This window comes from Tenrec ecaudatus, chromosome 1, assembly GCF_050624435.1.
Source record: "Tenrec ecaudatus isolate mTenEca1 chromosome 1, mTenEca1.hap1, whole genome shotgun sequence".
Taxonomy (NCBI): Eukaryota; Metazoa; Chordata; class Mammalia; order Afrosoricida; family Tenrecidae; genus Tenrec; species Tenrec ecaudatus.
In genome coordinates this window covers 5,235,539-5,261,387 of record NC_134530.1, presented here as the reverse complement: position 1 = coordinate 5,261,387, position 25,849 = coordinate 5,235,539, and the positions used below count along the sequence as shown (strand labels likewise).

Below are 25,849 nucleotides of genomic sequence, written 5' to 3'. Positions count from 1 at the left end.
AGAAACATGACCGAATGATCAGCGAGGGCACCGAGGGCTCCTTCCAGAAGAACCTCATCTTGGTTAGGGTGTTGTCTTAGTGCTTTAACAACAACCCACAAGAGGGTGGCTTTCGCAAACACTTATTGTCCCCCAGTTGATGAGGCAGCAAGGCCCTGGGCTGCTTGGAGAGCTCATGTGACCTGACCCCCTCTCCCTTCCTTGTTTCATGTGCTCTGTCCCCTCTCAAAGGAGGAGGACTTGGGACGCGCCCTGGGCTAATCCTGCGCAGTCCTCCCGGCACCGTGGGGTAAGTGCCGGATAGGAGACTGGGGTCAGCAGCTCAACAGATGAGGATGAAGCCGGCTGCTTCCTTAAAGTTCTACAGCCGCAGACACCCGAAGGGACAGTCCTCCTCTGGACAACAGGGTTGCTACGAATCGGAACGGAACGGATGGCAGCCGTTGGCTCTACACATCCTGCCTTCATGACTCAAACTCACTGCCACTGAGTTGGTTCCGAGTCACAGCGACCCTACAGGACAGGGTAGAACTGCCCCTGTGGGTGTCCAGGACTGTCACTCTCCACGCTGACCCAGCAGAATGCTCAAACTACAGAAGGCTTTCAGCCGTATCGCACACAAGTAAACGGTTGCTGAAGATCATCCAGCTACGGTGGCAGCTGGACGTGGACAGGGAGCTGCCAGCGGTTCAGGCTGGATTCAGAAGAGGACCTGGAACAAGGGACCTCCTGGCTGATGTCAGATGGATCTTGGCTGAGAGCTGAGAGCACCGGAAAGATGCTTATTTGTGTTTCGTTGACGGTGCCAAGGCATTCGACTGTGTGGATCATAGTGTCTTCTAACCCAAAGATATTAGCGGGGGTTTCTCGCTGCCGCTACCAACCGCGCGGACAAAGTACCCAAAAGAGAAGGGGAGAAAAACGTAGAACAAAACTCCAATTCTGAAAGAGGCCAGGCCTACTTGGTTGGTTGCAGCACCATGGAAAAACCGATCTGTGTTGGAAGAAACCTGGCCAGAGTGCTCCTTAGAGGCGAGGGTGGCGAGACTTCATCTCACAGACTTTGGATGTGTTGTTAGGAGAGACCAGTCCCTGGAGAAGGACGCAATGCTCAGTAAAGCAGAGGGGCTGAGACAAGGAGGAAGGCCCTCAGGAGATGGATGGATCCGTGGGCTCAGGCACAGGGACCATGGTGGGGACGGCGCAGGCCCCGGAAGGGTTTGAAGCCGATTCTTCGGCACCAAACAGTAACTCTTTACCGGAGTACAAAGCCTCGCCTTTCTCCCCTGGAGACTGGTGAGTTTGAACTTCTGGCCCTGCAATTAGCAGGTCCGTCTGTAACCACTGTGCCACCAGGATTCCCATCACCCTGTCTAACAGAACAAAGAAAACCTACTCTCCAAGGGCGGAGAAGCACGATGATGGGGCTTAGGGCTTACGACACGTGGGAGATGGCTTCCGACAAAGGTTGTCGGGGAGATTCCATGACCTTTTCCTTCCATTTCCGCACAGACTGGGAAGGAAGCCCCGCCCCCACCCCCACCCCCCGGCATGTTGGACGGAATTCAGTCCATCTTCTTACTTGCTGTCACTCCTAAACTCTCTTATCCTCCACCCTCTCTCCCCTCTGGCAGTTCCTAGCGCAGGCAACTCCATCCTGGGGCACCTCAGGTGTGCTAGTCCGGGTAGACCAGAGAAACAAATCCAGGGAGACTCATATGTGTATAAGAAAGAGCTTTATATAAAAGAGCAATTGCATAGTAAGAAAACATCCCAGCCCAGCCCAGGTCAAAGCCATAAGTCCCATATTAGCCCATATTTTCAATACCGATCTATTAAGTCCTCTTCACACTCACGAAACACATGCAATGATGATGAATGCAGGACGGTCACAGGCCAGTGGGTGGGAAGTCTTGTGGATCCAGTGGCGTTGTGAGCATCTCAGCGCTGGCAGGGGTCTCCATGTGGCTTCTCCGGCCCCAGAGGTCTGGTTGTGTCATGGTAGTTCCATGTGGCTTCCCCAGCTCCCAGGGTGTAGCACCACGTGTCTTCTCAGTAGAATACCTCTCAGGGAGAAAGAAGACAGAGCTGTGTCTTCCGTCTCCAAAGAGGAAAATACAGGTGTTTCCAGAATTCTCAGGGGAAGGCCATGTCCATACAGAGGCCTCATTGGCTATGACCCGATCGACAGACTGGACTCCACCCCTTCACTCTGAATCCTCTCAAATTGACACCAGATGACGTCTCAACCACAGAGGGAACACTTGGAGATCCAAGTGACTGTCACCGCCTGCCTGTCAGGCCTGTCCGCCTGCGGTGGCTTGCCTGTTGCTAAGCTGCTGGAATTTATGTCACCAGTGTTTCAAACACCAGCACAGGGTCATCCCATTTCAGTGGTGCGTCCAGACCAAGAGAGATGAGGAGGTAAGGCCTGGGTATCTTTCATGACTGAACATCAGTCAATGGAAACCCCACGGAGAGACTCCAAATGCTGTCCAATAGAGCACTAGAAAACTGGTCCCCTTGCCTTCCAGCCTTAGGAAACCCCCCAGGGCCAGTCGACTCCAGTCCTGCCCAGTGGCTGTGAGTCAGAATCAACATGGCGGCCATGGGTTGTGGAACCACCCTTCCTAGGCCAGCAAGAAGAGAGAATCACTCCACAACTGTCCACCTAAATATCGAGCAGCCCATACCCCCCGTGAGTGACCATCACTCACCGGCTATGACCAGTGCTACCGCTTGATTCACGGCAGACCCATCATGGGGTTGATTACATTATGTGACAGCACAACGCGGGGGAAGTCAAGTTGACACACAGCCTAACTCACACTGAGCGATCGTAGTGAACATGGTCCAGGGTTGGGCAACACTGCCTCTGTTGTGCATGGGTCAGGGCAGGCTCAAAACTTGGCTTCTAGTGGGGAGAGGCTGCTCACTGTCCCACAATACATGCAACCCCCCCCAGGATAGAATTCCTCTTTACCCTCTAAAAATAAAAAAAGAATTCCTCTATTCCTCAGGTGAGCCCCAGGTCTGATCTTCTGTCCCTGCCTTGAGTCAGGACCAGCATCTCCTCTGCTCCAGCCCCCCAGGACTCCCCTACCCCTTGGGGCCAAAGCCCAAGTCCCCCAACAAAGGGCCCGTACACCAGCTCCCACCCAATTCATCAACATTCACGGAGACGCTTTCTTTAAAATGTTTACAGAATCCACCTCCTTCTCCCCATTGGACCTCCATCTTGGCTGGCTACCCCCACCATCGCCCCTCCACCCCCCATAGTTTTTCTGAGCCCCACCCTGTTGCCCACACTCTGTGTTTCCTTCAGAGGGCTGCAGATTATGCATAGAAAAATCCAGACAAAAATAATCATCAATCACTTTTTTCTAGTATACGTATGTCCCATGCCCTGTTAAGAGGGCCCCATAATCCTAGCACCACATCCTAGCAATACTATTGCTAACAGGGTATTTACTTCTCAGCATGGCCAGCCCTTGATGCTGCCCCACTGGGGGGGGGCTGTTGGCTGGGGAGCCCATCACAGCTCTCTCATACTGAGCTCCTCCTCTGTGATGCTTCTCTCTCTCTTTCTCCTCTCTCTCTCTGTCCCTAGAACCTGTCAGGGAAGCTGCTTATAAAGCAAGCGCCTCTTGATCTACATGTAACCCCCTCCCTGGATAACGGACAACAGAAAAGTGGGTGAAGGGAGACATCGGACAGTGTAAGACATGAAAAAATAACAATAATTTATAAATTACCAAGGGTTCATGGGGGAGGGAGGGTGGGGAGGGGAAAAATGAGGAGCTGATACCAAGGGCTCAAGCAGAAAGCAAATGTTTTGAGAATGATGATGGCAACAAATGTACAAATGTGCTTGACATAGTGGATGGATGGATGGATTGTGATGACTTGTAGGAGTCCCCAATAAAATGATTTTTTTTAAAAAGAGCTGTAAAAAATAAAAAAAATAAAAAGAGCTGTAAGAGCCCTTAATAAAATGATTTAAAAAAACAAAAAAATGCAAGTGCCTCATCAATTTCACAGCTTGGCACAAAAACCACGAACTAACCAATCCCCAGCAAGGGCACTACGCACCTTGTTTGCATAGCCCAAACTTCCACAAGAGCAAGTTGCACCTTATTTGCATGAGTACAAAATACCCCGGGTCCAATGCACCTCATTTGCATGGTCACTCCCAATCCACATAGGAGTTATAAGACGTGGTTCAAGGGGCTACATTAAGGAATTCAATGTCTCAAGGACAGGTAGCATCAAATACGGGGCAAGTGCACATGCATGACCAAGGTAAACAATGTCTCTAAGCAGTGCACATGAGACACGGGCATTTTTGGGATAATGTACATGAAAAATATCACTGTGCAGCAAACCAACAAGAAACCAAAACAGGTGTGTGGTTACGCATAAATGTATACAGAGATACCGTGTATGTGTATGGTGCACATGTGTGCACAGATAGATGTACCTATAGATGCGTGTACATCCAGATACGTGTTCATGCATGTATATCTACATATCATAAACCAAAGCACAGTCATGCCCACTTCCTAGACATAACCGAACATCTCGCAAGATTGTTTTCTTTGACACCACCACCACCACCACCACCACCACTCCACCACCACCCACCCAAAATAAATTAAAAAAAAAAAAAGATTGCTTTCTTTGGGGGGGGTTGAAGGTTTAAGACTGTAGTCTCGTAAGCTAACTCAGTTAATTGGCATAGTATGCACACTCCTCACTTAATGACTATCCCGGTTATCCAACATTTCACATTTCAGACAACAGTTAAAAAAAAAAATCTGTCTTAGGCTGGGTTCTCTAGGAAAGCAAAACCACTGATACTTACATATGTCTACACGACGGGGAGACATACCAAGAAAACAGCTCACTCGGCGGAGGAGCAGGCAAACCCAAGTGTGGGCAGGTTCTAAGCCCACAGGTTCGATGTCAGGCTGGAGGCTTCTCCTGGCTGGTGTAGCTGTGGGTGCTGATGAACCCAAGGTCAGCAGGAAGGTGACAGGGAAGTGGTGGCAGAGATGACTGAATTCCAAGGTCAGCAGAGCAGGCTGATGGCTGCAGAGGCAAATCAATCCAAGGTTGAGAGGAGATCAGATGCCAGATCCCCGGCTCTTCCCCAGGTCGGCAGGCAATATGGCAACCCATTTCTCAGGTCCAAAGAACCAGAGTCCGGTGAGCCAAATGCAGGATCCAGACCCGGGGTGGTGGGGGTGGGGTGGGGTGGGGGGAGGAAAGCAGCAAGCAAGCTTTTCCATAGCAGCAGCTTCTATGGGAAGCAGGCCACACCTCCCAGGAGACTTCCTTTCCACTGACCGCACGGGACAGGGATCCGAGTAAGCTTGTGGCATCCCACCCTAGACTTCTTACAACTGCTGGGCTTCCTGTCACAGATTCCTTTACAGAGACAATTGCAATGTGTCAGGTCACATCATGGGACGTAACTAGGTCTTAATCGCCAAACCACGGAGAATCCTAGCCCAGCGAGGTGGGCGCGAAACCTAACCATCACACTGTTGGGCAATGTTGCCCAGGAATAATGTCCGCCTGGCAGCAGGGAATATCTAGGTGTGAGGAGGTGGTGAGGCTCACTTCGGGGGGTCAAGACTATGCGTGCCTTGGCTGGGTCATGATTCACAGGGGTTTGGTCGTTACAGAGAGGCCAGTCATGTGATGATGCACACATCCCCAAACTCACTGTCACCGAGTCACAGGGACCCTCTAGGACAGGACAGAACTGCTCTTGGGGTTTCCGTAGCTGCACATCTTTATTGAGAGCAATGAGGCTCATTACCCTTCCGTAAAGCAGCCGGTGTCTCAAACTGCTGACCTTGCAGCTAGCTCCCTAACCTGTGACCCACTGGGCCACCAGGGCCCCTGGGTTCTGACTCACAGTGACCTTATGTTCAAGAGACTGAGGCACCTCCAGGTCGGTCATGCCTACAAAGCCCCTGTGTCCATCCATCCTCTCCAGGGCCTTCCGCCTTCCCTAAAGGAGCGTTTGCCTTTACTTCCTCCTAAGACAGATTTGCTTGTCCTTTTAGCAGTTCAAGGTCTGTTCTGTCTTCTTCACCTCCTCAAAGACCATGAACACACACACACACACACACACATACACACACACACACACACACACAACCTCACTGTCACCGGGTCGACTCCGACCCACAGCGACCCTGCAGGACAGGGGAGAACTGCCCCTGTGGGTTTCCGAGACAGTCACTCTTTACCGGAGTAGAAGCACTCTCTGTTCCCTGACACTGGTATTCCAATTCTTCTCTGGTCTCCAGATGGGCTCTGAAACCCCTCTCTCTCCATTCAGCACCCTGCTCACCTTCAGCTCGGGACCCTTCGCTGCTCAAAGCACAGACACCGGTGCCCTGGAAGTCTGGGCCCGGCTGCAATCCAGAGTGGCCTCGCTGGGGCCAGCGCCCTCGTTGGAAAGCTCCGGCTGTGATTTGGTGGGCTGGGATGCCGACAGCACACACAGAATGGATGAGGTCGTGCTTATGGCTGCGAGCTAGCCCCTCACTCTTCACCACACGTCCAGGGTTCTGCGGCTCACCACTAAGAAGCTCAAACCTGGTGTCATTGGGTCGATTCCCACTCACGGCGAGCCGGTAGGACGAGGAAGAACTGCCCCTGTGGGACTTGAGACTGTCGCTCTTTGCTGGAATAAAAAGCCTTGTCCGTCTCCATCAGAGTGGCTGGTGGATTCAAACTGCCGACTCTGGGGTGAGCAGCTCCGTGGCTAGCCACTAGCCCAGCGGGCAGCAGCCTGAAAGGGACATTCTTAAGGCAACCACCCAACAATCAACCCAGTCTTCACAGAAACCTACAAGACCCGGGATCCTGAGGTATCCTTTTCAGGACGGCTACAAAGCACGAAGAGAGAGAGCCCACGTTAAGTACAGAACTGCTGAGCGGAGAGGGAGTCCAGTGGATCCCAGGACGGGAACCGATTGTTCTCAACCTGGGGCGAAATGAATAAATCACAGGGTCAGGCCACAGAAAGTGAGCCAACCTTCCCATCCCAACACGACAGAGACGTCCTCAAGACCTCGTAGACGCTTGAACAGTGCAGAAAATTACAAGACCCGCAAACCAGAAGAACACAGCTCAGAAAGAAGGCCCCAACACACACACACACACACACACACACACACACCAACATAAAGAATAACACTCACTCTACAAAACACTTGACAGACATGTTTTTTCTATATATATATATATATATATATAAAGTCTCAAGAGAATATTTCCACACTGAGAGGAAGCGTGTTTCCACTGTCACGCTGGGCTCTTGTTTCAAGAGCAAACACGTCTGTGCTAAAGACTGATGAGTCGGAGGAAGGGAAGAATGACGCGTTAACCTGGGTGGCTCTTGCTGCCGCCGAGTTGATTCTGACCCACCTGGACCCCATAAGGCGGGTCGAACAGCCCTGGGGGGCTCCCAAGGCCCCAGCTCTTCACAGGAGTAGAAAGCCTCATCTTTCTCTCTGGGGGTGGGGGGTTGGTTTTGAACTGCTGGCCTTGAGGTTAGCAGCCCATCCCGTAACCTATTCCATCACGAGGGCTCCGACTTGGGCGAGGCAATCGCAAGGATGTGCGCGATAGAATTCGAGGCTGCAGAGGTCCACGCTGTTGCTACCCCAGTCCTGCAGTCACTCGGCGTGACCAGCCGGAGTGGCACCGTGGTGGCTCCACGGCCTCAAATGGAAGAACCGCCGCTCCCAGGATGGCACAGGCCAGGGGAGCGCTCCATGCCGTGTGGTCCAGCCAAGTATTAGCGTTGGAGCCGATTCGACCAGACCTAACAACAGCGACAAGAGTGGATGCCGGGCCAGACACGCAGGCTGAGCAGTGTGGGAGGACCGTGAGAGTCCACTCGGGAATAGACGTGGGTTTTTGACATAGGAGATTTGAACGTGGTGTTTAGCTTGGCTACAGATACATCCGTGAAGGTGGCGGAGCAGACAAGGTGGGGAGAAATAGGGGGAAATAAAAACATCTTAGATATCAACCAAACACCTTGCGGGAATGAGTCACTGGGCCGGGGACTTAGGACCTTAGTCTCAGGCAACACCGAGGTCAGTGGACATGACCTAGCCCACAGACAGGGCCTACATCCCCCTTGGAGGAGGAATCGATGGGTCTTCAAAGGTCATGCTTGGCCACCTAAGGCATAGCGATGGCCTCCTCCCCGTGGAGGCCGACGAGGATGGTCACTGAAGGCAGATGGAAACAATGACTGCAGTGGACGAACGGACCAGGCCACTCTTGGTCTCCATAACCCGGAGACCCAAAGAACCTAGACAGTGCCCCGCGGCCACGACCATACATGGGACCACATTAGGGGGTCCTGGAGACAGTGGGAGAAAGCGTGGAACACGACCCAATATAAGGGAAGAGGCCGGACTCACTGGGTGGATAGAAGACCCTCGGTCTGGAGACGGTACTTAGGCGTGTACACACACACACACACACACACACACCATGGCTCAATTTCCCATGTACAGCTCATCTCCACTTCCTCCTGGAGGTGCTGGCTCCCTGCCCTCAGTCTTTTCATCTGCAAAATGGAGACAACACAGACTTCCCCTTGGAACGGGTGGCAAGGATGAAATCACCGTGTACACAGACCGTGCTGGACGGGGGAGTACCTGGCACCTGACCCCCAAAAGGCCGGCCCCCTGGCTGTCACGCCGATTCCACGGTGAGCCCCTGGCTATCAGAGAACTCCGCTCCATAGAGCTTGGTTTGTTGGGGGGTTCTCTCCACCCTGCGGTTTGGTGGTCTTGAGAAGACCTGTACCGTCATCCCCACGACTTATTTTGGGGCATTCCTTCCTTGTGCTCAATATCATTAGCTCCCGATTCCCCTCCCCACACGCTCCCTCGGAGGGTTCACTTTTTAAGTTTTATTTTATTGGGGGCTCATACAGCTCTTACCACAGTCCATGCATGCACCCATGTGTCAAACACACCTGTACAAATGTTGCCATCATCCTTTCCCAAACATCTACTTGGGATCAGCTCCTCCTTCCCCCTCTCCCTGCGGGACCCTCCATATGGATGGATGATTTTCTCTCATGTCTTGCACTGACTGGTCCCCTCACAGGGTTTGCCGAGGTTGACTTTTCAAGAGGCCACCAGGCCTGTCCTCCGTGGGGCTGTGAGGTGGGCTCAAACAGGGGCTTGTGGCTCCCGGGGATTATTGAGGCCCCCCTCCCCCTTTAGCACCCTTAAGAGTTAACAGGTGTTAATTTGAGGCTCAGCATCTTTTCTCTTTGTGGAGTTGGTGTGTGGGGGCTGTCTGAGAGGGTCGACCGTTTTTTTTCTTTTACGTTTTGATTGTGAATCAGGCTCACAGAGCAAAACACCGGGTTTTCCTGCAATGCTTCAGACCCGGCTCTTTCATCCCGTCCACGGCCCGCCCTCTGTGGACCGCTGTTTACCCTGTTTCCATTCTGCCCTCTTTCCCTCTGAACTTTGGCACCGAGCAAACGCTGCTCTTCGATCTGCACTGCTTTATCATCTTTTTTTTTTAAATTCCCCCCCCCGCCCCCCTGCTTTATCATCTTTAACCGAAGGGGAGGCTCTGCTCCAGACTTAAAGGTCCACTCAGGGTCATATCCCGGGTTTCCCATCTGCCCCTTTCAGACCAGTCAGTCTGGCCTTTCTGTGCTTTTGAGGTTTGGTCCACATTTTGCTCCCACTTGCTCCAGGAGGACCATGGCATAGGATTCTTCCCACAGCAGCAAGTCACGGCAGCCGGGTACCATCCAGCTCTTCCGGTCTCAGGACGGTGGAGACCGATGTTCACGTGGCCTCTCAGCCCCAGCGGCGGCAGGATGAGGAGCGCGGTCTCTGGGAGCGGTGTCGTGCCAGCAGGCCAAACCCGAGTCTTCTCGGCCACCTCCCGTGCGTGCAGAAGCTCAACAGCGGGCGAAGGAAGACTGGAGCAGAAGTGCGAGGTATTTGAATCGTGGGGTTGGCCAAGACCATGGAGTTAGCCAGAAGAATGACTGCACTTGTCCTGCAAGGGGTGCAGTTAGAATGACGACAGCGAGACTTCGGCTCCCTTTTACTGGAAAACTCTCATAGATGGAGACAAAGACAGATGTCCATACCCGAGCCAATGGGCACCGCGTCCATTCCAATGCACGGCAACCCCACCGGACAGAGCACAAGTACCCCCAGAGGATTCCCAAGGCAGTGACCTTACAGGTGCAGCTCAGCACATCTTTGGAGCGGCTGGTGGGTTTGGAAAGGGCTTAAAAAAACACGTGGGAGGGAGTCAGGAGGGAGAGAGAAAAATGAGGAGCTGATGCCAGGGGCTTAGGTGGAGAGCAAATGTTTTGAGAGTGATGAGGGCCATGAATGTACAAATGTGCTTTACACAATTGATGTATGTATGGATTGTGATAAGAGTTGTATGTGCCCCTAATAAAATGATTTTTAAAATAACGTGGGCCAAGAGAAGGTAAAGAAACAAATTTTAAACTCTCTGTGCTTAACGGCTCAACGTGGACTCCAACGAGGCCACGACACTCTCGTGAATGACGGTGGCAGCCGTGGTCGGGAATGGAACCACTTCAAGGCTGTCTTTCTCACGTCATTACTCAAGGCGGTCCTTGAAAACACACTTCTTTTTAAGTTCATTTTGTTGTTGTTGTTTAAGATCAGAAAACAAAAATAAGTCCGAAGGAGCCCAGTCAGGACTAACGATTTCCAGTGGAAACCCAAAAACCTGTCTGCTGAGGAGAGTTCGTGGGAGCAGGGTGGTGGCGGAGGTGGGCGGTCCGGTGATGCCTGCGTTCCTGGTTGTTTCAGGATCTCGACCCCTCTGTCTCTCAGATCCATTAGAAGCACTGCTCCTGTCTGCCGCTGATCTGGGCAGCCAGAGTTAAGGGCTCAGATGTTAACCGACGGATTGGGGTTTGAGCTGGCCCTCGGCTCCGAGAGAGCAAGGTCAGGCTGCCTGCGGCAGTAGGTAGGGCAGTCCCGGGAAGCCCTCTGAGACACGGCCGTGCTGTCAACTGGGGGGCCCATGACCGGCTCAACACACCCACCCACAAAACTCACTCCACACTGGAATCTTCTACGAGACTCTGGCTGGCACCCTCCCCCACTGGCTGCCGCCCCACCCCCCAGGGCCCCCAGACTCAGTGGGCCACGGCAGGCCGGGCGTTGGGGGAGCTTCCTGTGTGGTGGCTGGAGGTGCCAGGTGGGCCAACGGAGAATGCAGCTGGGGCCACCCCACTTCCTGCCTCCCCCCCAACCCCCATGGAGGTCCCGCCCCCATCACACACCCCCATCCCCAAAATAGCCCCTCTCCCAAAACCAACACCGCTGCCAAGGGCACCAGCTGCAGCTCCAAAGACTGGGGTCAACCCTCCCCCTCCCCACCCATCCAGACACTGGCCACTCCCTGCTGGGGCACCTCCAGCTTTCCAATCCCAGAGCCCCACCCCCACTCCAGCAAATGAGAATTTGGAGGCAGGCTTGGTGGGGTTCAACTTTGCCCAGACTCCCCCAAACTTTCACCCCAGGTGTGCGTTGGGGTGGGGAAGGGCCTGGTTGCCAAGACAGCAGCCCCCCACCTCCCATGTCCGGGAACAAAGAGGCCCCGGGCGGACACGCCAGGGACAGCCTGTTCCTTCCCCGCCCGCCCGCCCGCCAGCGTGGTGACTGGCGCGGCCTGGCAGCCGCCACTCAGAGGACAGTGCCCGGGGTGGGCGGCTGGGCGCGAGAGTAGGGGCGGCTGGGGCCACGGGACACAGAGGCTGCGAGCCCAGGGTCTGGGTGGGCCTCCCTGGGCCAGGTCTTCCACCAGGGTTGGTCTGCACTTAAGACTCCGGGCAGGGGCCCCCAGACATCCGGCGCTGTCCCGGCCACTGTGGCCGTGGGGACAAAGATGGTGAGATGAGTCAAGGGCTGGAGTCACCGAAGAACCCATCCATGGTGCACCCAGGCCTGGGTGGGGCTGGCCCAGGGGACAGTAGGTCTCAACTGGGGTGCCCCTCCCCCATAGCCTCGCTTCTCAGGGGGCAGCGGGCAGCTGGCGCCACTGAGGGCCAGGGGGCGGGGCGGGCAAGGGCCTGAATGTTAAAAGACCCCTGGCTTCCTGCCGCGAGCGGGCCGCTGAGACAAAACCCTGCCAGTGGGTCACCTCACAGTACACCCCCAGGTGAGGACTGGGGGCACACGGAAGCTATTGTTAAGGTGAAGCGCACAGCTAACCGGATGCTTCCGCTTAAGCACATCCCCTGCAAGATGCAGGCTCCTTGTGTGTGGTCCAGTGTCGCGCGGAGCCGGTCCGACCGGGACTGGCACGCCATCTCTTAAGTCTGAGCCCATGGTTGCAGCCACGGTGGTGTCAGTCCATCTTGTGCCGGGCGGCCCCTCCGCTTTACTGAGCATGGTGTCCTCCTCCAGGGACGGGACTCTCCTGAGGACAAAGTCTCGCCATCCTTGTTTCTCAGGAGCCCTCCGGCCAGACTTCTTCCAGGACCAACCGTCCGTTTGTCACGATTGAAACTCACCAACCCCTGGGATGTTGATCTCTATTTAATTTTTGAGGGCTTCCTAGATCCACACACTTCCTATCTCCCAAGTTCTAGTTCTCAGTAGAGGTTGGCAGCTGTCTCTTCTCACCCGGAGCCCCATCCCATCGGAGAACGAAGGTTCCAGAGGTTGTGTTCTCACAGGCTTCACTCCGTTCACCTCACTATAGCCGACTTTGACTTTGAGAAGCCAGCTCCTCCTCGGGCCTTCTGACCCGCGGGGCTCATCTCCTGGCACTGTCTCTAGGGCCTCGGTATCTGATGAGGTTTCGAAGCGACATGCAAGATTTTTCACAGGCCCGGGCCTCCAAAGCCAGGAGCCGGCTCCTTCTTCACAGGCCGTCCTTATTCGACAGCTCGGCTGAAACCTGTTCACCTGGCGTGACGCGGCTGGCCTTTGAAATACCAGTGACATAGCTCCCAGCATCCCGGCAACTCACAGCCACCACCGTCCGACCAAGGGACGATAATCATTCGAAAAGATCCACCGTCCTCTGCTTCTGCAGCAGTTGGCATGGAGAGGTGGCACTCGGTAGGTCTCCAGTCGGGGTGAGGATGGAGGGCTGTCCCACGGGGTTCCCTAGCCCTGGGGACAGCATGCTTACAAGGGTCAGCGACGAGAGGCAGACCCTGGCATCGATCACGGGTGGGCCCCACGGGTGACTGCAACCGTGGCGCAGAACCGGGCAGTGTTTTCTTCTGGTGTACAACAAACAAACAAACAAACAAACAAAGTCACTGCTCACAGCCACCCTAGAGGGCTGGGTGGAACTGCCCTGTGGGTGTCTGAGACTGTCACTCTCCTCGGGAGGAGACCGCCTCGTCTGTCTCCCTCGGGGCGGCCAGTGGTTTTGAACTGGGGATCTTGTAGATCACACAGGGTCCTTAAACGTTGCCACTGATGCAATGGTGCTGCCTTTGGGAGTCTGAGGGCGTGGGAGTGCCTCTGAGCCGTGGTGCTGCGGACTGAACCGAGAGAACCAAGAACGGCTGTCTGGGAACAGTCCCCCGAGGGCTCCCGAGAAGCAAGGATGGGGAGACTCCATCTCAGCAGAGGCCCGTCCCTGGAGAAGGACATCCGGCAAAGCAGCAGGGCAGCGAAAGAGAGGCAGGCCCTCCGTGAGGGATGCAGATGCAGGGGCTGCACCAGTGAGCTCCTTGGGCCCACCTGCCCATCCTCTTCCGGCCTCCCCTCCTCCTCGCCCCTCCTCCCTCCCTCAGCTCCAACTCAAAAGGCTTCCTCCCTGTCCCTTGGACTTGCTAAATCCTGTCCTGCCTCGGGCCTTTGCACTGCAGTCACATAGCAAACCCCCTCCCTGCCTGGTCTCAGCTCCAGTGTCATCTCTGCAGAGATTCTCACCGGTTCCTGGCATTGAAGTCCTCAGTGGCCTCTCTCCCCTTCCCTGCTGTCTTTCCACACGCCTCTGACCGTACTGTGCTGTGTGCATGCATAGCTGCTTCGAATCGGCTACATCCTCCTGTAGGTGCTCCTGCATTCTCAGAGATGCACGTCTAATCTCCTGTCTCCTCAGAGATGTACTTCTAATCTCCCATATCCTCATGCACCTGTGTCTAATCTCCCATATCCTCATGCACCTGTGTCTAATCTCCCATATCCTCATCCACCTGTGTCTAATCTCTGATATCCTCAGACACCTATGTCTAATCTCCCATATCCTCATGCACCTATGTCTAATCTCCTGTCTCCTCAGAGATGTACTTCTAATCTCTGATATCCTTAGACACATATGTCTAATCTCCCATATCCTCATGCACCTGTGTCTAATCTCCCATATCCTCATGTACCTGTGTCTAATCTCCCATATCCTCATGCACCTGTGTCTAATTCCCATATCCTCATGCACCTGTGTCTAATCTCCCATATCCTCATGCACCTGTGTCTAATCTCCCATATCCTCATGCACCTGCGTCTAATCTCCTATATCCTCATCCACCTGTGTCTAATCTCTGATATCCTCAGACACCTATGTCTAATCTCCCATATCCTCATGCACCTATGTCTAATCTCCTGTCTCCTCAGAGATGTACTTCTAATCTCTGATATCCTTAGACACATATGTCTAATCTCCCATATCCTCATGCACCTGTGTCTAATCTCCCATATCCTCATGCACCTGTGTCTAATCTCCCATATCCTCATGCACCTGTGTCTAATCTCCCATATCCTCATGCACCTGTGTCTAATCTCCCATATCCTCATAGATGTACTTCTTCTGTTCCCTTTAACAGTTTTAATGTCGCTTTATCCCTATGTGATACAATTCAGTCATATCAAGAAGAGTTAAAATAAATGAATGAATGAATAAATGGTTGTACAATCATCATATAGAAGTACTTCCAATCTTCCAGGTGCTCACACAGGTATTTCTAAACTCCCGCATCCTCTTGGTCACTTCTAACCCCACCCACCCCTGCATCTTCTCACTGCTTCTTCTCATCCCCCGTCTCCTCGCAGACGGACTTCCAAGCTGCTGTGTCTTCATTGAACTGTTTCTAATCTTGCTATACATTCCTGTACCTGCACCTCTGGTCAGTGGAAATATCCGGGTGGAAATAACAGCTCTGAAATCAATTATGAATTTCTATCTGAGAATAGAAAGACATGATTGGAAGTGTGTGTGTCCATCCAGAGGCATGCATTCCTCTCACCATTACACTCACGAGGTGGGGGGGTGGGGGGTCCTCCTTCTCCACTGTGCCCTCCCTTTTCCCCAAGACCAACTGTCCCTCCTCCTGGCCCTCCATCCTCAGGGCAGCCTGAGAGGTCATGGAAATGCACCAGCCTGCCTGGGCTGCTTCTGCTCCGGATCTTCTGTGGTCCTCGCCAATCCACCCACGTGGCCCTGGCCTCTTGGCTCAGCCTTTACACTCTTTCCTCTGGCTGGCATGGCACTCCGACACCCCCACCTGCCTGATCCCATTCATCCCTGAGGCTTCAGTTCAGACATCACCCGCCACCTCCTGGGAGCCTTCCAGGTGCACCCCTCCTGAGATGATAACCTCCTATGGGCGTCGTCCAGCAGGGGTCACCAAAGCTGACCAGTCCACCAGGCACAGCAGGCTCAGTCCCCTGTGTTCTTGACACCGTTACGGGCCTGTGGGAGTATCTGAGCTCCAACTTCTCTTCGAAGCAGAAGAAATAGCGTGATGAGAATACCTTATGACTGCTGGTGGGTGCTGTGGGGTTGGGTTAGCTCTGGCTCACGGTCACCTTACATGCAGCAGAACGTGCCGCCACCCTGTCCGGCTCCATCTTCGCTATTCTTGGTCAGCTTCAGTCCATGGTTTAGGCTTCTGTGTATTCCGAAGGCGTTCCTGGTGTCGTGGTTACGAGTTGGGCTAAACACAAGGTCAGCAGTTCGAAACCGCCAGACACTCCTCAGGAGGTAGATGAGGCTTTCTACTCCTGAAAGACTTTCTACTACCGTAATTAGTCACAGTCTTGGAAACTCAGCAAAGGGGAGCCCTACTCAGCCCTAGAGGTTTGCCGTGTCGGAATCCACTTGATGGCGGGGAGTTTTCAACCCAGGGAACATTCCAGCCCTGTGTCAGACGGTCTCCGTGGTGACACTTGGGGCTTTCAGGGGCTGATTTTCACCAGACCTTTCTTCCTGGTCTCCGTCTGGAAACTCCGCCAAGACCCGTCCACCGTGGGTGACGTTGCTGGTACTTGAGAGACTAGGAGCATAGCTTCCCGTATCACAGCAACAAGCAGTCCCCACGGCGTGACAAACTGATGGGCAGGTGAGTGGATGTGTCCCCATGAAGAACGTATTATAAAAAATATACAGGGAACTCTGATGGTGGGAAGGCTTACGTGTTACAAGGGAAAGACAAGGCGCGTTCAGTCCTGTCCTACAAGCCCCTATGAGTTGGAATCGACTTGGTGGCAGTGAGTTTTGAGTTTTATAAAAATATATTTTTAATCTCACTGTAGAGAAGTCCCAAATCCTCACGACTGGACCCACGTCCTGATACATGGAGACAAGCTGGACGTGGTCGGGGATTTTGTCGTGCTTAGCTGCACCATGGATGCTCACGGAAGGAAGTGGCCGTCAGAGATCGGAGGACACACTGCATCTGGTCCGTCTGCCGCACCAGGAGACCTCGGCAGACGGACGACGAGCAAGGACGTTACTTAGAGGACGAATGTGCGATGGACCCAAACCACCGAGTTTGTAAGCGCCTCAGATGCGTGTGAAAGCTGGACACTGAATAAGGACGATCTAAGAAGAAGTCCATGCACTTGAGCTGGTGCTGGAGAAGAAAATTGAAAGTACCGAGGAAGCAAGCAAGTCTGCCGTGGAGAAGTACAGGCATTCTCACTGACGTGTGGTCAGGAGAGAGCAGGGCGAGTGGAGTGGAGTGGTGGCGGGGCTCTGAAAACCAGGAGGGCCCTCAAGGAGACGGATGGACACAGCGGCTGCAACAATGGCTCAGACATAGGAACCGTCGTGCGGACGGACGGACAGACGGACGGACGGAGCAGGATCAGGCCATGCTTCCTGTGCATATGGTCACTAGGGGTCGGCGCCGGCTCCACAGCACCGAACAACAACAATGAATTTCACTCGGATTATGACCATTGTCTTCAGACCAACGTTACCACAAAATATACTTGAAGAGAAACGTCTGTGTGTGTGTTTCGTTTTTTCACAGAGGGCAGTTTCCACTAAAATCTTCGTGGGGCCCTGCTGGTCCCCACGGTTGACCCCCCTACCGCACTGGCGGTGGAGACTGGGTGCCCTGGCCATGCAGCAGTGTCTGGCATCTAACAAAAACAAACCAAACCCCTTGACTGCCACCCAGTGAATTCCAACTCACAGCAAGGTCACAGGCCAGGGTAGAACCGGCCCTGTAGGGTTCCGAGGCTGTAAATCCTTAAGGGAGTAGAAAGCCTCATCTGTCTCCCGAGGAGCAGCTGGTGAGTTTGAACCGCCCGCCTTGCGGGAGCAGCTAGTTCCCGCGATGGACAAGGGAGGGAGGTGACCCCTGTGGGAGCAGGGATGCCACCTGGTGGCCAGACACGCGCCGCCTCTCCCTTCCCACCACCCTCAGGAATTGGGGGGGGCGGGGGGAGCGCAGGGAAGAGTCCATGCAGGATTCAAATGCTGAAGAAGCCCATTCCTGGCCATGTGACCCAACCTAGGGGCTGGGCCTCTCTTGAGCTTCGAGTTCCTCTACCTGGAAATGGGAGAATTAGGCGTGAAAGTTATTGAGGAAAGTTATTGATGGAACAGCCCCTGAAACCGGCGGCTGCTGCTGATCAGCCAAACGCACCGGCAGCTCTGCTCGAGAAAGAGACGAAGCTTTCCTCCCGAAGATTTAGGGGCGCTTTTGGGGGCTGCGAGATTCAGTCCGTCAGGCTGCGGCCCTGCGACCTCATCATCCCCATCCTTCAATTGTTCAATAGAGCAATTGGATATCTATCTATCAACTCGGAAACCCACAGGGGCAGTTCTACCCTGTCCTGCAGGGCGGCTGGGGGTCAGAATAGACTCCCTGGTGGTGGGTTTGTTGTTTTGTTTTCTGTTTTGAATGGCTAAGAGTGAAAGCCCAAATTCCATTTGCAGAGTACCCACACAGATTAAGGCTCATCGAATTCCTTCAGACCATTAACTGGGAAAGTCTTGCCCTCCAGCAGAGTGCATAAGGAAGGGCTTCCTTCAGACCATTAACTGGGAAAGTCTTGCCCTCCAGCAGAGTGCATAAGGAAGGGGCCTGCCTCCACCCCCAACCAGCCCAAGGAAGCCCTCGGGGCTTGCCTGGGTGTGTCCTTCATGGAGCAGGGTGGGGTCCCACAGTCGGGGGTCCTGCCCACTGTCTTGGTGGAGGGCCCGGGCCCATCTTGAGGGCTGCTCTGTGTAGCATAATGCAGTGTCCGGTCACAGTCCCCTTCCCGTCCTGTGGTCTCTCCCGGGACTGCCCTGTGCTGACCCACCTTCCTGGATGCTGATGTGCCCTGCGGCGCCTGGTTAAGTCTCCGAGTCTCTGCAAACCCTCGGACACCATTATGACCTCCTGCTAGTGCCTCCCCGGTGGGTGGGGGCCATGTGGCCTTGTTGTCCTTCTCTTGTCCTTTCTGGTTTAAGACTTAAATGAACCCTGAGATTGGGGTCTTTTTTTCACCCGACACCACGACCTGCCAGATGAATTTCAGATCGATAACAATTTTTTTTTTTTTAGTATTGTCTAGGTTTGTCTCTCAAATGGTCTGTATGTCCCAAAGGGGGCCTGGCAGTGTAATGGGTCAGGTCTCGGGAGGAGGAGGAGGATCCTGGCTCAGAGACTCCGCGCGGCCTCCCTTTCCTTGCCCTTCACCCACAATTATACACAAGCAATGGCAGAGGGGTGCGTGCCTGTCCGGGCAGCGAGATGTCCGCGGTGGTTCCCCAGCATCGCTGGACCTCTCCAGTGTTGGGCTGGTCCCCTCCGTTCACCCCTTTCTTCCACTCAAGGTGGTGCCCGTCTCTGGGGCCGGCCGTCTCTCGGCATCAGGTGGCGCCGAGGTAACAGTGCTCTGCTGGGAACCGGCAGGTTGCGGGTTCGAATCTGCTTCGGGGAAGATGCGCAAGGCAAAACCCACTGCCTGCTTTCGGACTCCAACTCACGGCGACAGCCCCTTGGGTTGGCAAGGCTGCCTCTCTTTATGGGGCGTCCTGCCCACACCTTGCTTCCCCCAGCTGCTCATTCGCTCCCCTATCCCCACTCTCAGCCACTCTACGGGACAGTGGGCTTCCGTGACTTGGGACTGGAGGCGAAAGCCTTTTTGTTCTTTTGTGGACCGGCTACCGGTTTCAAACTGCTGACCTTGCCATTAGCAGCCCAGCGGCACCCTAGGCCACCAGGGCTCGGAGCAGCTGGTACGTTCGAACTGCTGACCTTTCCGGTATCAGAAGAAAGCTTTCGTGCCAAAGAAAGCCGAAGGTAGCGTGTAACGGGGGCTGTCTCCAGGAAATGCCCACACTGCAACACACCGGCTGGCCGCGCCGCAAGAAAGGGGTCTGAATGCTAGAAACCAACAACACTACGCATAACTCAGCCTGCTCCTGCGCCCTCTCCCGCACCCTTTCCCGCGCCCTTTCCCGCGCCCTTTCTCGCGCCTCTCTGCACCCTTTCCCGAGCCGCTGCCTTTTCCCGCGCCGCCTTTTCCCGCGCCGCCTTTTCCCGCGATGGCCTCTCCCATGCCGCTCCTGGCTCCGCAGCCCCCAGTGTTGAGCTCAGCACCAATAGGCACCTCGGAAGAAAGGCCTGGCCACCTAGTTCCGAACAGGTGGCCAGTGAAGGTTCTGCAGTGGAGCACGGCTCTACCTCTTAGGGCCGTGGCTTGCTGGCATTGATGGGCTCACCTGGGTGGAGGCTGTGGTGCTCAGCTGGCGCTAACTCAAAAGAGAACCAACTCCAACCCGCTCTGTCCAGTGGATGGAATGGCCCTCAAGGCTCTATGAGGCTGTCCCTCCGTGGGAGCGCAAGGCCTCGCTTTCCTCCCAAGCGGCAGCTGGTAGGTGAGAACTGCTCACCTCTCATGGGTTAGTACCCGGCCGCGTGGCCCACTGCACCACCAGGTCGTTAACTTCCAGATCAAATCATGAATCACACCCCCTTGGTCAGGGGGCTCTGGACCACTGACCCCATAGCGGTGTGACCTTGGACAGGTCTCTTTGCCCCTCTCATCCCTGATTCCCTTTCTGTCTACTCCCCGTCCTTCTTCCCCTCCAGTCACATGGGCCGCCTCTCCTGTGCCTCCACTCCCCGGACTGGGCGCTGCCTCGGGGCCTTTGCACGTGCTGTTCCCTTTGCCTGGATCACCCTTTCCGCCTGGCCCTCTGGGCTTGGGTGTCATTCGGAAGGCCTCCCCTGACACCCTATTCCAAATCGCAGAGCCCATCTTCCTGACCCCAGCTCTGGTGTTCTAGTCTCTTACCCACCTGCCCCCTCTCTGGTTCATTCGCGTATCCTGCCTGCCTGTAACTCCACTGGGACACCCTGGCACCACGACCATCCTGTTTCCACCCCATAGGGAGGGGCGTCGGGGAGACCACGTCCCAAGGAGCCTCCCCCTCGGTGTGCCAGAAGGCACACATGCCTCAGACATTGCCCACAGTGCACCTGGACTTTCCTTCCTGATGACCGGTCTATTTTGAGCCTTTCCCTCTGTTTTAGGGTACAGAGGAGACCCCTCTCTCAAGGAGAACATGCATTAAGGACATAAAAGAGGCAGACAACTTGAAGACGCAGACACATCACCTGGATGGGGGAGGCCATTAACACAAAGTCAGAACGGCACCCCGGGAATCCAGTTGGGGACCCCAGTGACGTCAGGCATGGAGCCAAGGGAGCCATCCCAAACTCCTGCTCCGTGGCAGATCAGCACCTCACAGGTACAGGTGGGACAGCAGAAGCAGGAGCAGGCCCACGATTGGGACACGTACGTACATTAGATTTAGCAAGGGGGGGTTACAAGGCCGGTCCAGGGCCACCAGAGTCAGGGGACAACTGAGAGGACATGACAATGCGCCATTGTCTCCCCAGTACAGTGACCGCCTTCAAGGACACACCCAAGAGAGACACTGCCCCTCTCTGGGCTGCGGGAGATGGATGGAGCAGTCCACTTCCTAGGGCCTTCTGCCCGAGAGCAAGATTCTCTACGCCCTTGGTTCCGGATTCCCCATGCCCTTGGACCAAACACAGAGGCTGAATCCAGGTGGGGACCTGGCAGAAAGATGTGGGGCTGTCACTGCCACCCAGAGCCTTTGGCTCAGAACCGAAGCTCTAATACCCCTCGCTGGAAAATGCCCCATCACTGCGAGCGAGCGTCACCTGTGAGCAGACCTGGCTGCCCATTCATGTTTGGAAAAGGGCAGTCACACCTCCAGGTGACCTGGAACAAAAGTGGCCTGGGAAGACGTCAGCAGACAAATTTCAAAGACACTTGAAAGTGAGGGGCCCCAGGGCCAAGATTCAGCACCCTGCCCTAATGCATATTCATGACCACTCCTGTGGCATCTGTTACATATTCATAGCTCCCTCCACTTGCTCCCTGGCATGTTAGTCTAACACTGCCAATGCCCTTCCCCGCCCCACCACCACCGCGCCAGCTGACCTGGAGGCCTCTTCTCCTGGCTGGCTCAAGTAAAGCCTGCCCTGGTCACTTCTAGCTGTTCACTGTCCGTTCCACACCTGTGCCCAGTGGGGCCTGGGTTGGTAACATCAATAGACAAGAAGAAAATAGACGATTCTGGAGGGGGATAAAAAAGACTAAATGAAACAGGCTCAGGAAGGGGTTGATCTAGGAGCAGGAGGGATAAAAGGCCTGCAGGACAGAATGTGGAATGTTTCTCTCTTAGCGTTTGTTGCTAGTTTAACATCAGGGCAGGCGTGCCCCAGGGTTACGTTCGACCGGAGTGTGGAGCAAATCATCCTATGAAGGGGGACTGGGCGCCAGGATTGGAGGAAGGATCGTGGACAACCTGCGATAGGCAGGAGACACAACCTTGCTTGCTGAAAGCGAGGAGGACCCGAAGCGCCTGCGGCCTTCAGGATGGATTGCACCTCAACAGAAACGTGAATCCTCACCGCCGCCCCACAGACAGCATCACAGTGAACAGAGGAAAGACTGTCACGGTTTCATCCTGCTCGGATCCACATTCAACCCCCAGGGAGACAGAGGCCCAGAAATTCGACAGATTGCACTGGGCAAGTCGGCTGCAGGAGATCTCTGTGGCCGGCAGAAAGCACTTGTGACTTCCCAGGCTGCAGTGTATTTTCGATGGCCTCATCTGCATGTGAAAGCTGGACAATGAATGAGAAAGGCCAAAGAAGAATGGATGCCTTTGAATTGTGGGGCTAGGGAGGAGGCCTGGATGTGCCACGACCCGAAAGAACACAGGGCAAGTCTGTCTTGGACCAAACACAGCCGGCATCCGCCTTAGAAGCCAGGATGGCGAGACTCTGTCTCCCAAACTTTGGACAAGTTCTTAGGAGAGACCCAGCCCCGGAGAAGGGGCATCATGACTGGTGAAGCAGAGAGGCAGTCAATGAGAGAGGCAGGCCCTCCATGAGACGGGCTGACACAGTGGCTGCAACAAGGGGCTCGACCGCGGGCAAAACACAGGCAAAACCGTGGAGGACCTGGCAGAGTTGCCTTCTGTTGCAGGTGGGGGGGGGGGGGTCCTTCTGAGGAGGGGTGGACTTGGAAGCTCCTCACAACCACAAAAGAGCAAAGGCCAACACCAAATCCCCTGCTGATGAACCCACACTGGCCAATAAACCTGGTAGTGTCGTGGTTACTGCTTGGGCTGTGGCCCTCACGGTTGGCAGTTCAAAACCACCAGCAGCTCTGCTGGACCAAGAGATGGTTTTCTACCCTGGTCAGCAGTGACAATCTTGGAAACCCACAGGGGGTTGCTTATCAATCGGCCCTGAGAGAGGACAGAGCAGAACTGCCCCCATAGGGTTTCCAGAGCTACAATGTTTTTTTTTTACAGAATATAACACATGTCACACAATTCAATAGTTCAGTCACATCAAGGAGAGTTGTAGAAAAAAAAAGAGTTGTACAATTGTCACCACAGTTTTAGAACATTTTCTTCATTCTTGTCCTCATCATGATTAGCTCCCCGTTTCCAAACCCCAGTCTCCCCTTCCATGCCCTCAGGGACCAGTACTCCAGTGACTGTCTATAGATTTGCCCATCCTGGATTTCATAGGCAGAACAACATAAAAACAAAACAAGAACAACAAAACAACTAGCAATAATAACAAAGTAAAACAGATAAAAGTCTCAACTGAAATGAAAGCCGAAAACCTTAAAAACATGAACAAATTTAAGTGGATCCTAAGGGAGCTCAGGTGATAGGTTGCTACATTTGAACTTAACCGCATCTGGAACAATCCACTTTCCAATGCATTCTGCATGATAGCAAGACAATTCACATTCCTGGTCCCTGATTAGAGAGGATTCACCAGGGGCTTAATCCACATGGATTATCCCTTTTTTAAAAACAGGTTAAAAGGGAGATCAAATGATAAGATATGACATTTTGACCTAATTAGGCCCCCCATAGTTAACTTTAGATTGTTCTCTGACCACAGGGCTGTCCACATCCCTCAGCTACAATTGGAGAGGACTCACCTGAGGCTTCATCTAGGAGTGGAACCTGCAAACGGATTTGGGCTTCTGATGTCACCCATAACCTTCTGCAAACCAGGTGTTCACCATGGAAGCTCTGAGACCAGACCACACGGGCTGGGGTGCTTCTTCCCTGGGAACTCAGTTGACACAAGACTGTAACCTTTCTAGAAGCAGACTGCCACATCTTTCCCCACAGAGAGGCTGGTGGGCTCGCATGGTTCCCTTTCCAAGTGCTTAAGTACTGGGCCACAGAGGCTTGTTGGGGCAGGCAGAGGGCACCTGATACAGGTGCACTGCTGTAGTGATAGCCGTGGGTGGTGCTAATGGTACGGATGGCTCTGCGGAAGAAAGGCCTGGCAACATGCATTTGAAAAAATAAGACGCCACGTTCCACCCCGCAACACACAGAGTCCCCATTGGTCGGAAAGGATGCGAGGGTTTGGTTTGAGGTTACAGATCAAAGGCTGCAGGATGGATGACAACTCCACGTGAAGAAGACCCCCAAGCCTCACAACTGGACCAACAGGTCACCTGGTGGTTACATAATTTCATGAAACTATGTGAAAGTGCAGGGGTGGAGTCTGGCCTGTCAATCAGGTCACGGCCTCAAGGTGCCTCCTGGTGGGCGGGGCCTTCTGGTCAGAGGGTCCTGGGAGCCGCCCCTTCTCTCTCTGCCCTCACCTTCCCGCTGGAGAGGCACTGTGATGCTTCCATTGACACCGGATGACACAGGATCGGTACCCACCGGCCCGTGGTCGTCCTGCATCCTGCATCACTGCATGTGGCTCCCAGCTCCCAGAGTGTGAAGAGGGGCTTAAGGTAAGGTGACCGGATTTTCACATTGGTAAAGCGGGACACCATTGATAAAACTCATATCCTGGTGAAATAGCCACATGGCAGCCAAAAACCGTCTACCCTAGCTTGTCGGGCATTCTTCCCCCAAATCGGGACTTTTTAAAATGCCTTGGGATGCGAGAAAAATTGTTAAAAATCGGGACTGTCCCGCCAAAAAGCGGGATGTCTGGTCACCTTAGCTGCTGGACCAGTTTCAGACTTAGGGACTTGATCTGGACTGGGCTGGGATGTTTACTTGACGTATAATTACTTCTTGATGTAGAGCTCGCTCTTACCTGTAGAGGAGTGTCACTAGATTTGTTTCTCTGGTCAACCTGGCCTTCCACAGTAAGCTAACATCACGTCCTAACTAACACTCAATGCTCATGGGGCAGCAGTAGAGCGATCACGTGATGCGCTTCAGGTCCATCTGCCGCCCACGCCCTCCTTAAAGTACTGAAAAGCAAGGATGTTACTTTGAGGAGGAAGGTGCGCCTGACCCAAGCCGTGGGAGTTAGCCCCTGAATAAAGATGAGCGGAGGAAAACCAGTGCGCTTGGATGAAGGTGCTGGCCACGAAAACGGAGGGTACCACGGAGTGCCCAACAACACACACAGCGTCCTGCAAGAAGTCAGCGGGAGCGCCCTGGGAGGCGGGGAAGGCAAGGCTTGTCTCACGTACTTTGGGCGTGCGGTCAGGAGAGTCCAGCCCCTGGAGGTGGACATCGTGCTTGGTCAGGTGGAGGGGCTTTGGACGAGATGGAGGGACACGGATGGACCGACGGACCGGCACAGCGGTGCAACCACGGGCTCAAACGGACGAGCGATTGGGGGGGGGCGGTACAGGACAGGTGGGGCGTGGGGTCACTGCGCGTCGGGACCAACTCCAAGTTACTCAGGTTACCTGCTGGGTCTGCTGGGCGACCCCCGGAGAGGGGTGCGGGCGTGGGGGGTGGGGCAGCACACACCATCGCCCCCTTTTCCCAGCCTCACTCTGGCCGCTGGAGACTCAGATCCCGCGTGGCGCACCCCGGACGGCACTCACCTCCTAGGACTCGGCCCATAGGCGCCCCAGAAGGAGGAGGGGGCGTCCCTGGCAGGCGGGGGCTCGGCTCCGAGGGCGAACGCGCCCCGGCCCCGCCCTCCGCGAACTTCCCGAGTCGCCGCTGGGCCCGGGGCCGGGAGGCGGGGCCTGGAGAGGGGCGTGGCCTGCGGCGGACAGCCCCCAACCCGATTGGCCCGCTCGCCCATCACTCC

At 54.6% G+C, this 25,849-nt stretch overlaps 1 long non-coding RNA gene across 2 annotated transcripts; it reads right to left on the bottom strand.

Moving 5' to 3' along the window:
- Positions 1 to 1,719: 1,719 nt before the first annotated feature.
- On the bottom strand, positions 1,720 to 25,774 carry LOC142430623 (uncharacterized). 2 transcript variants are annotated; one of them, XR_012780643.1, is made up of 3 exons: positions 25,638 to 25,774; positions 4,865 to 5,091; positions 1,720 to 2,064 (listed from the first exon to the last, which is right to left on the bottom strand). It is a non-coding gene; the product is annotated as an uncharacterized LOC142430623 (long non-coding RNA). The 2 variants fall into 2 exon arrangements; XR_012780644.1 differs by lacking the exon at positions 25,638 to 25,774 and adding an exon at positions 25,497 to 25,635.
- Positions 25,775 to 25,849: the final 75 nt, after the last annotated feature.